The following is a 12397-nucleotide window of genomic DNA, read 5'->3' on the forward strand; positions in this document are numbered from 1 at the left end:
TAATAAAAAAAAAATTATATTTAGCCATTTCAAATTTAATTATAGTTAGATTATAGTTAAATTTAGTTTTCAAAAAAAAAAAGTTAAATTTAATTTCATGATTTTGAATTATTTAGAGATGTAATTGTAATTTTTTAATCTAATAATTTAATTATAGTTTTGCGTGTAATTTAATGGTCTATTTAAATTTCATTCTTATATAAAATATACAATAGAGCTTGAAAAGGATGCCAAATGCATAATTTTCACATTGTCCATCATATAAAATATTCCTACATGATTTTACTTATTTTGTGTGATTTGCAAACTATTTTATAGAAATAAATTTTACATAATTTATTCCTTTAGATAGTTGCAACAAAATTTCATCCTAAAAAAGTAAAAACAACAACAATAGAGGTTGGTGCATCGACATCAGAAAATACTTCTTCAATATAAAAATTGTTCAAATATTAAATTTATAAATCACCAAATTATTTTATATATATAAATTGTTAACAATGTTATAACTCTATACTTTTACGGTAACATAATTAATAATATGGATTATAATATTTGATACACTATACGTTCGTACTATAATATTATAAGATTTGGGTTATCATATTTTTTTTATAGAGCATCTAAATTAATATAAAGAGTTTTTACCCAAAATGGTCCATCGACTATTGCTCATTTTCAATTTTACATTTCGACTTTCAATTGCACCTAATGTGGTCCCTCGACTTTCAAAAACTCACCCAATTTGGTCCTCCGTTACATATTCCGTCAAATCAGTGTTAAAATGGAGGGCATTTTCGTCCATTTACCTATTGTTAGCCTAATAAACATTGAGAAATAGTTGAAGGACCATTTTGAGAATAGTCAAGGGACCATTTTGGGAAAAACTATTTTATTTATTTCATTTTTGTTTATTTTCATTGTTTAGACTCTATAAAATTAGAATTTCGATACATTTTTTTCTTACAAATATAAATAGTTAAAATCGCGCAATCCAACCTCAAAATTTTTAACTTTCTTTACAGACTTTTCCTCTCTAAATATACAAACTATTCCTATGAAGTTTTACAATAAGTTCCGTAAATTTCATAAATAGTCATATACTTTTTTTTTTATGTTCATAGACAATCAATCACTATGTATCACATTAAATATTACTTTTACCATTGAAAATAATATTTTTTTTCAAGCGTAGACACCCAAAGAGTGTAAAATGTAGGGAAAATATTGGACCGAAAGGTAAATTTTTCTAGTAAACTTCTCAGGTGAGCCGAAAAGTAAAATCTCGTCAATGTTTCCTGCAATATTTTCTGTATTTGATTTCGAAGTAATTATTAAATTTTATATTAATTTACATTATTTAAGATATTGTATGACATCTTTTATATGTTTTCTTCTTCTTATTTTTTTTATTAATTATTAAGGCAAGTATAATTTATTTTGTAATGTGGACACATTATTTTTAATAATTTTGATTTAATTAAATTATACCTTAATTATAAAAATCCTACCTAATAATTTTAGTATATTACACGGGACATAATAATTATTATAAATAATGTTTAATAATTGTCAATTTGTATTCAACAATAAAATTTATAGTTAATTTTTAAGTCAATCATAAAATCTTTTGTGCTGTGGGCACATTATTTTTAATTATTTGAGTTTAATAATATTATATCTTATTTATAAAAAAAATCCAAAGTAATATATTTAGTATTGCGGATGTGACTAAGAATTATTTTAATCGGTGCTTAAAAAATGAGTATTTATAAAATTTACGAAACTTATTGTAAATCTGCATAGGAATAGTTTGTAAAGAAGTTAAAAAATTTTAGGATGGATTGCACGATTTTAACTATTTATATTTGTAAGAAAAAAAATGTATAGAAATTTTAAGTTTATAGAGTCTAAAAAATGAAAATAAACAAAAATGAAATAAATAAAATAGTTTTTCCCAAAATGGTCCCTTGACTATTCTCAAAATGGTCCCTCAACTATTTCTCAATGTTTATTAGGCTAACAATAGGTAAATGGACGGAAATACCCTCCATTTTAACACTGATTTGACGGAATATGTAACGGAGGACTAAATTGGGTGAGTTTCTGAAAGTCGAGGGACCACATTAGGTGCAATTGAAAGTCGAAATGCAAAATTGAGAATGAGCAATAGTCGAGGGACCATTTTGAGTAAAAACTCTTAATATAAATATAGATACATTCATTATAGTAACTTTAATCTTCTTTTCAAACTTGGGTATTTATAAAGCATCTAAATTAATATTTGGAAAATTAAAAATGCTTTAAATTTGTATAATGAATTTCCTTATATGATTTATATAATGCATTGTATGTACACATAATTTTAATGTATTTAGGCAAATTTAATAATATATTTTACTTAATTAAAATTTATAGCGCTAGATTTTAAGATGATTCATTTAGAAATTAAAAAATTACTATTTTAATTTTATCTGATTAAAATAGTACATAAGTATATGTATATATTTGAGTCATAGTACTAAAAAAATGTATGTATTTAAGTGTATTTCTAAATAGTAAAGAATGTAGATTTAGTTAATTTTATAATTTTATATTTAATTATATTCAATATTGCCTTAATTATAATTAAGGAAATTACATTTATAAATTTTTTTTGTAAGGGTTAATATAGTCAAAATGTTTATGAATTATCTAATTAAGAGTATGAGTATAAACTTGTTTTAAAATGAAATAGTATTAATGAGTAATCACTGTAATAATCAACGTGTACTAATTTGTTTTTAATGTCTAAATATAATGATCTTAATTATATATCTAGCAATTTAAATTGTGTGTGTACTAGTTTTTCTTATGCGTGATGCGCAAAATATTAGTGCCCAATATTAGTATTTTGTATTAAAATTTTAAATTTATTTAAATTTTAATATTGTAAATTGTAAATAATAATAATAATGTAAAATATTTTTATAAATTAGATATTCTAAAAAATAAAGAAGTACCTTGCAGCCACTCCCATCATCTTTCTCAACCTACTAACTCCACTGAGGCTCGAACCCACTCCCATCATCCATGTGGAAGTGTTAATCGAGACACTAAATGCCACTTGACCACAAGATCTTTAACATTTTATGTGTATATATTATTATTATTATTGAAGAAGATAAGAAAATATATGGTGGATGCATGTGCATATTAATAATAGTGGAAAAGATAACGGAAGTTATAACGGTAGGGGTATATTTGTCCAAAATATTATGTAGTACAACTTTTATAGCATAATGTACAAAAAAAAAAAAAACTTAACGGAAAAAACGGACATAAATGAGGGGTATAACCTTCATTCACATTTATTATGTTTTTAGATTAGATATAAACAAAAGTATTATTAATGTTTTTTCTATCCATTTATATAGACATATATTATATTTATGATATTTTGTACTCTATGAAAATATATACGATATTTTGTATAGAATTGTTATCACTGCTAATCTACTATGATTATACACATTGATTGTTACAATGGTTATTCATTAAGAAAATTTTATTTTAAAATTTGTCTAAAACTTATACTATTAAGTTCTGTTTGGAAAACTGAAAAATATTTTCTAGAAATTGATTTCGAGAAAATGTCGCATTTTTTAAAAAATAATTTAATTTTCTAGTGTTTGGCTAATGGTAAAAAAAAAAAACAAAAACAAAAACAAAAAACTGCAATTGTCTGTTTGGCTTAAAGTTAAAAAATTGTATTTTTTCTGTTTGGTTCATTTTCAAAAATTGAGCATATTATCGGTTATATAATAAATATAATATTATTATTTAATATTAATAACAACAACAACGACAACAACAACAAATAATAATAATAATAATAATAAAAAATAATAATAGTAATAATAAGTAGTGGTGATGACGGTGATGTGATGTGGTGTTGATGGTGGTGGAATGGTGGTGGTGGTAGTGGTGATGGTGATGGTGGTCGAGGTGTCGTGGTGGTTGTGTAGTGGTGGTAATGGTAGTGGTGTGGTGGTGTGATGGTGGTGGTGACGGTGATGGTGGTAGTCGTGTCATGGTGGTTGTGTGGTGGTGGTGATGGTGTTGGTGTGGAGTGGTGTGATGGTTGTGGTAGTAACCATCTGAAAACTTTGCAGAGAAATGAGAGACAAGAGAGAGACAAGAAAATAAATTTTCTGAAAATATCTTCCGACTAAAAATCTTTGAAGACATTTTCTGTCAAATTGATTCTTTTTTTCTTTTTTTTTTGTGGTTACCAAAATGATGATTTTCTTTTGAGTTTATTTTCTTTGAGTAGCTTAAAAAAAATCCGTAAGATGACTTCTGAAAGCCATTTTCCAAGTTTCGAAAAGGACCCTTAATTAAAAAAAAAATCATAAACCTTTAGAAATCTTGTTAAATACGTGCATATAGTTTTTTTTTAAAATCGGAGAAGGAGGGGGGGACCCCTGGGGTGCCAAAACTAGGTTGACGCCACCACTCTGCGCACACTAGTAACATGTGCTAAATTGTCAAAATAGGCGTCCTCGCTCACCGCTGGGCAATCGGCGAGATTCGCAATCTCCTCACTTTGCGTAGAACCATACGATGCAAGGCAGTCAGCCACCCTGTCCTTAGTAGTCCAACCTTTGATCGCGTTAGTATACTGACAAACTGGTCCTCGACCGGTAGCGTCAGCCTGAACCCATTGTAGCACATTCTTTGAGTCTGATTGAATCTCCATGTCGCGAACTCCTCTCTGTCATGCCCGCTTTAGACCCTCAGCTATGGCTTTTGCTTCTGTCCAGGACGGGTCTCCATAAGATGTACTGCACATGAAGCCCGCAATCTACTCCCCCTTATTATTCCTCATCACCCCTCCCAAGCCTGCTCTGTTGCAGCCGGTTTTGACGCTACCGTCGACGTTCAGTGTAATCTGATGGGCATTGGATGCTTTCCAGCGTAACCGAGCAATCGTATGTCGACCCGCCGTGTTTCTGTTCCCGTTGTGTTTAGCAAACGCACGATTGATCTCCTCCTCTGCCTCTCTAATCCAGTTGATTTTACGTTGGGTGTCCATCTCTCGATCATTGAAAACTCGCTCGCATCTCCATCTCCAAATCCACCAGACAATGATCGTAAAGCGACTTGGCCAATCCTCTCCCTCGACTTCGTCTTTGTTGTTACTGATGTTGTCAACAATCCACTGTCTGAAGCCCATATTTCGCCATCTTTGCCGTTGCTATGTTGACGAGAATGCCCGCCAAATCTCCTTTGCTTTGTTGCAGTTCCTGAGTATGTGGTCAGCAGTCTCGCTCATTCCCGGGCAGAAACCGCAGCTGTCGTTTGACGTGAGGGCTCTTCTCTTCCTTTCTGCATTTCCCATCACCCGCTCATGCATCGCCGTCCACAAGAAAGTCTTGAGCTTGTTAGGGACTTTAAGCTTCCATAGTCGGCTCCATTCTCTATCCTGCATATTTTCCGAGTTGTCGTGGATCAAAGAATACACATAATTAATGGAAAACATACCTGACGCCTCGCGACTCCAGTAGCGCTCATCTTCTCCCTCCCCATCATGCAGCGTGATGCACTGTATATGTTGTTTGACTCCTTGTGGTAAAGGTGGCAGGCACTCCCATTTCCATCCCCTAACACTATCCCAGTAATCCCTTACCATGCTATTATTTTCAACATATAATGCATTGTTAGGGATTAAGGATATTAACGGCGTCTCTTGTATCCAGACGTCCTTCCAAAATCGTGTGGTTCTTCCATTTGTCACACAGGTCTTGGCGCCCTTTAGAGTGAGGGGAAGAGCTGCCACAATGCCCCTCCAAGCATTCGAGCAAACCGTTTTGGCGCATATCATGTCCATTTCTGCTTTGCAATGGGCATATTTTTCCTTTAATACCTTAACCCATAGGGTCTCCTTATTGGAGATGAGTTGCCATCCGAGCTTAGCCATGAATGCCATGTTCATATCCTTTGCTGCTCTAATTCCAAGCCCCCCGCTATTCTTCGGTTTAGTGACCTCCTCCCATCGCACAAGATGGCATTTTCGAGTCTCGGGAGTTCCCCCCCATATAAACCTGCGGATTCTTTTGTCAATCTCTTCCCAGACACCAGCTGGCATGAGAGTTGTCTGCATCCCATAATACGGGATAGTTTGAAGAACTGATTGAGCCAGGACTTGTCTACCCGCTAAGGTCAAGAACTTTGCCTTCCACCCATTCAGTCTATCGTCAATCCTTTCCAGCATCGGAGAGAAGAGGCTATTGGTTACTCTGCCTTGGAGAGTGGGGACCCCAAGATACTTACCTAGATTGGTAGACGCTGGGATTTTCGCTATATCTGAAATTCTTTGGGCTTCTTCACTCCCCACATTTTTCGAGAAAAAAATTTGGGACTTGCTTAGGCTGACTCTTTGTCCTGACGCCTGGCTAAATCTTTCCAGACATTCCGAGATAATGTATATTTGTTCCTGCGAGGCCTCAGCAAACAAAACAAGATCGTCAGCGAAAAACAGATGGGTTAGGAGGGGTCCATACCTTGAGAGGCGAATGCCTTTCCATTTCCCCTGCTCCACTTCGTTCTTTATGGTGTGACTTAACCGCTCCATGCACAGAACGAACAAGTAGGGCGACATAGAGTCACCTTGACGGATACCCCTCGTAGGAGTGATTTGGTCAAGATGGTTACCGTTCCAAAGTACTTTCAACCTGGGTGATTCCACACAGGCCATAATGTTTCTAATCCAATCATTGTTCATCCCAACGTCTCGCAGAGTGTCCCGGATAAAGTCCCAGTTGAGCCTATCGTAAGCTTTTTCTAGGTCGATTTTAAGTACCATAAGCCCTTTATTTCCTTGTTTGTTTCGCATAGAATGCATCACCTCTTGGTATATCAGAATATTGTCAGTAATTTGCCGACCTGTTTCCAAGTTTCCAAACGGACCCTTAATTAAAAAAAAATCATAAACCTTTAGAAATCTTGTTAAATACGTGCATATAGTTAGGGCTACATTAACCCATACAAAATTTAAATATAAATTCCTTTTATATATATATATATGCCCTTATTCACATGAGTACACATATATAGTATTAGAGGACAATGAGAACATATCCTAGGCATTCAAATAAGTGCAATCAAGAGATGTGATTGTATCTAAAATAATGTGAGACTCTAACCATAAATAATAAGAGAGGGCAAAGAAGACAATTGAAAAGTATTTTAATTTTGGAATGATTATAATTAATATAGTTAACATATTAGATGAAGATATACACGGTAATAAATTGTAGGCTCATAAGGAAACATAAAACCGGGAGTCGTCTCTACGTACGAGAACAAAAAGAATAGTTTGAACACCTGCATGAGAATAAATCACGCAGTGATGTCTGTGTGACTGAAGGTTGTGTGCCATACATATATAAATTGTGTGTCATTTATAAGACTGTCGTGTGCACATACATCACAAATTCAGGGCTAATTTAACTGGCAGTGTGACAAATAATTTCTAGTATTTTATTTCGACAGTGGGTACAACGAATTTTAGTAGTTTAATTAGGGTAAAAAGTAGTTTTTTAAATGCATTTAAACCTCATGTGCCATTTGTGATTATATTATGTGCATCTTGATGTTAAGTCGTGTGCATCAAATATATATGTGTGTGTATATATTTGAATTACATAATATGCAGTATATATGTTTTACTATTTTTTCAAAAATATATATGTATAGCAATTTGAATATATTTGTTGCTAATTTGCGATAATACTAGTTTGTGTTCTCTTTATGAAGGGTTAAAATGCATCAGTTTATTTGAAATATATGTTCCAGTGTATGTACATATATATTTATTAAATGAGGAAGTTTTGGATATTATCTACTTTTTTTGTTTGCTATCGAGAAAAAAAAAATTCGATCATCCATCACCGTCGGAGAAATGCTTTCCATGCTGACGTCAACTGTTAGTGCCATTGGAGCGACAATCCTTTGGGTTTTCTACTACTTTGTATCGTCTCCTAGTGTACAGATCAGTTAGAGGTGTTATGGAGGAAGCCCTATGGCATGTTTGGTTGGATGGAAAATCAATTACATGGAAAATGATTTCCAATAAAGTTGAGGAAAATGAAAGATTATATGTTATTTGGTTGGATGAAAAATGATTTCCATGGAATTTGACTTCCCAAAAAAGAAGGAAAACAAATTTCTTAGTAGAGTTAGGTATTTTATTTTCCAAGGGAGGTGGGAAGAAAGTATAAGCTTTGAACTATTTTACCCTCAACCAACTTTATTAATTACACATGTATATATAACCAAATCATTATTTCTAAGGGCATATTGGTATTTATATTCATAATTTCTTACCATTCAAAATCCAACCAAACAATGAAATTCATATTACCAGTAATTTCTTTTTCACCAACCAAACAGTGAAATTTGTTTTCTGGTAATTTATTTTCCATGGAATTTGAATTACATTTCCTTCAAATATTTTCCAGCGAACCAAACGAGCTGTTACAGTGTTGTCTTCACTACTGGAGTCTTCCTATAGAGAAAGTCGAAATTGGCAAATAGATGAAAAGTCACCCTCTAAGTGATGCTTGAAAGGATGAAAATACAAGTATGGTGATACGAATTTCCTCATTAATGTTTTTTCGATGATGCTTGATTTTACAAATTGTCTATTATGTGGAATTAGAAATAGAATTACCACGATTATCATTTTTTTTTATTGAAAATGGTAATTGGCATTTCCATAACCTCATATATTGCAGCTACTACTGTTATTTTGGTAATTGATTGATTATTGGAATTTTCCTTTATTCGCACTATCTTCATTTGGTGGTTATTGTTTATGGTAATTATCATATGAGTTAATTACCAAAATGTCCATCGACTATTGCGAAATTACCAATTTGGTTCTCAACAATTTTTCGTGACCAATTAAGCCCCTCGATTTTGAAGAATTTAACCAATTTGGTCCTCCGTTTATTTTTCCGTTAAACATCCATTAAACTGGGACCAAATTGGTAATTTTGCTATAGTCAAGGGACCAAATTGGTAATTAATTTTCACTGAAATGGTCCCTTGACTATAGCAAAATTACCAATTTGGTCCCTATTTAACGGATGTTTAACGGCAAAATAAACGGAGGATCAAATTGGTTAAAATTTTCAAAGTCGAGGGACTTAATTAGGCACGAAAAATTGTCGAGGACCAAATTGATAATTTCATAATAGTCGAGGGACCATTTCGGTAATAAACTCTTATCATATTGTTTATTGCTGTTAATATATGTTTTAGAAATGCTATGTCAATTTTGGATTTTGCATTCTTACCAATATTATGATTTAACATGCATGATATAATAGAGTTAATTCCATTTTTGATCCTAGATTTATAGGTAGCATTTCACTTTTAGTCATTTTTTTTCAAAACATCCAGTTTTGGTCCTAATATTATTGTGGCATGACCATTTTTGGTCCTCCGTCAAGAAAATCATTGAAATGCCGTTAAATACAACGACAGTTTGATCCTTTTTATACAAAGTAGGTTGACCCGCTATATTTTTTATGTTTATTTTTTGAAACAAAATCAAAATTGAAGATTGAAATGCTCTTGTATTTGATGAAATTTAAACTGTTTTGTTCACGGAGGACCAAAAATGGTCATGCCACAATAATACTAGGATCAAAAGTGGATGTTTTGAAAAAAAAAAGGACTAAAAGTGAAATGCAACCTATAAATCTAGGACAAAAATGGAATTAACTCATAATAATATTATGGCTTTAGATAATTGCCACTATTTAGGTATTTGGTTCCTAGTAATCTATACATTCGAAATCTAATGTTGAAGGAAAGGTTATGCTTACCATTAACATGTTACAATGATTATTGTTTATTGCTTCATTCTGACTATTGATCTAGAATGAATCAATGGCTGTGATTAAACCTTATTTTTCACCTAAGGCTTGTGTGTGTCCCCGCGCGCGCGTGTCCTGGATCAAGTGCGAAGGAGTTCTCAGGTGAAAAATGCACATAAATCTTAGCCATTAATTTCGTCCAAATGTACTGCTCTATAAAAAACTACACTTTGAATCAACAAAAATGTGCACTTGAAAGTACAAAGGAGTTATTAAACTTAAGTGTTATTGAAGTAATTATCCTTACAAATCGTTTATAAATCTCACAAATTTCATTAAAAATTTAGGAGTTTATTACCAACGACCTTACTGCCACCGGCAGCTTCCCTTGCTCCGTCGGTAGCGACAGGCGCGAGAACGCGGCAGGGGAGAAGGAAGATGACGACGATATTAACATGAAAAAAAAAACAATAATGGAAGAGAGGATCAAAATGGTTAAAATAACGCAAAATTACTTGAATACCCTCCTATTACACGGACTACTAACACCTAAACTAACACAGGACTAAAATGGTTAAAAATTTCAAAGTTAAGGACTTAATTGGGCACCAAAAATTGTCGAGTACCAAATTGGTAATTTCGCAATAGTCGATGGACCATTTCGGTAATAAACTCAAATTTTAGTTATACGTTATTGAAAAAATGATAAAAGATATAATAAACACCGACATATAATAATGCATTTGAAACTTAAAATTGTATACTTAAAAGACCCAAAAATATACACTCAAAAGCTAAAATTCTGCATTCGAAATCGAACGTGGTTAATAAAAGCTAAAATTCTGCATTCGAAATCGAATGTGGTTAATTAGGTATAGGGCCTTAATCAAGAGACTAAAAGGGAGCCTTCTGCCATTGAATGTGGGTAATTAGGTATAGGCTGGCCACGTGCCTAGAATGCAAAAAGTTTAAAACGTCAGAAATCTGTTGCAACATATTAAATTTTATAAACTTTAATTAAGTGAGTCGCTAAGAAAAATAATTTTTTTGGAACAAAATTTTCGAGTAATTTTTAAATATCCCTGTATCGTTTCAATTTTATCGGATATCCCCGAATGGACAGTAATTTTTAAATATTGTATTCCTTTTTATTAAATTATTCCCCATCCCATTTTATAAGGGGTAATTTTTTTAACTGATTCTTTTAAAAAATAATTTTTAATATTCTTCTCAAATTTAGTATTTTTTGTAGGTGACGAGAAAATGCGTAATCATTATTCGAGAGTGTACATTGGATAAACTTACTCATGTACATTGGAAAGTTTAATCGCACTATGAAGATCATGTATGGCGAGCTCAATCGAGAGAATTTTTGTAAAAGTCAAACTTGTGACCTTCAAGTATGAGAATTATGTTTAACCCACTTGGCCACCTTTCTGGGCAATTTACTCTTTCTAGAAGTATTAGATTGGGCACATCTAGAAAAGTTAATAAAAATAAAATATAAATTAGAAAAATAACAAAAAGTTAATAGTGTTTAAATTAAAAATTAAGCATTATTTTGAGACCAAATAAAAAAGAAAGTAGGACAAAAAAGTAGGAATGATGGGGTATTTTTAAAGTTAATTAAGAAAAATGTGAAATAATAAAATTTTTAGACACATATATTAAATATGATTAAATAGATTGTAGTATCTTGTTCACTAATAAGATGCACTTAAAAACATTAAACTTTTGGAGATAACCTACATAATAAAATCCATTAAGTATTGAATTAAAAACCACTACTAACTAATAAATACTAAATTAATTTATTTTAATTACTAAATGATTAATAAATTCAAGAAAAATATTTTAAAATGTTAAAAATTGTTAACCAATGAAAAACTACCACCTAAACTTTTATTACTAAAACAACATATACGTAGACAATAATTTTTTTCTTTTTAGTACTATGACTCTATTACAATGTATAGTAGTATCTATTGTTAAATTTCGAGCAACTACTTTGAGCGCATAGTGTTGTCTTCAGACAAGTGCAGTGTTCGTCAAGGGTCGGTGCGTTGGACGGAGGGAAGGAATGTAGGCATTCGCCTATCGTTATCCATGGTAGGCCCTACTGTCACCCAGTTAGGCCAAGACATAGCACACTTTCCAGGAGACTTGGGCATGGTCTACCGTTGAGGATGCTTTTCCACACTACAATCGGAAGGCCTCTTCTAAGGCTGGGATGTTCCCGGTTAGCTTGTTGTTATTGCCGGTGATGCGATCCTGGACTTAATTGGTTGAGTCGTGCCTCTGGCGCTATTACTTTGAAGAAATTAGAGTGTTCAAAGCAAACCTATGCTCTAAAATCAAATATTTTAAATTATTTTTATGTACTTCAAATTAAAATAATTTATCTAGCTTAGTTATTTTTTAAAAATATTATAAATTAAATATAATAGGATGATAACAACAACAACAACAACAACAACAATAATAATAATAATAATAATAACAAGTTAAATGTGTTTTTTTTATTGTGA

Source organism: Ipomoea triloba, chromosome 1, assembly GCF_003576645.1.
Source record: "Ipomoea triloba cultivar NCNSP0323 chromosome 1, ASM357664v1".
In the NCBI taxonomy this organism is placed as follows: domain Eukaryota; kingdom Viridiplantae; phylum Streptophyta; class Magnoliopsida; order Solanales; family Convolvulaceae; genus Ipomoea; species Ipomoea triloba.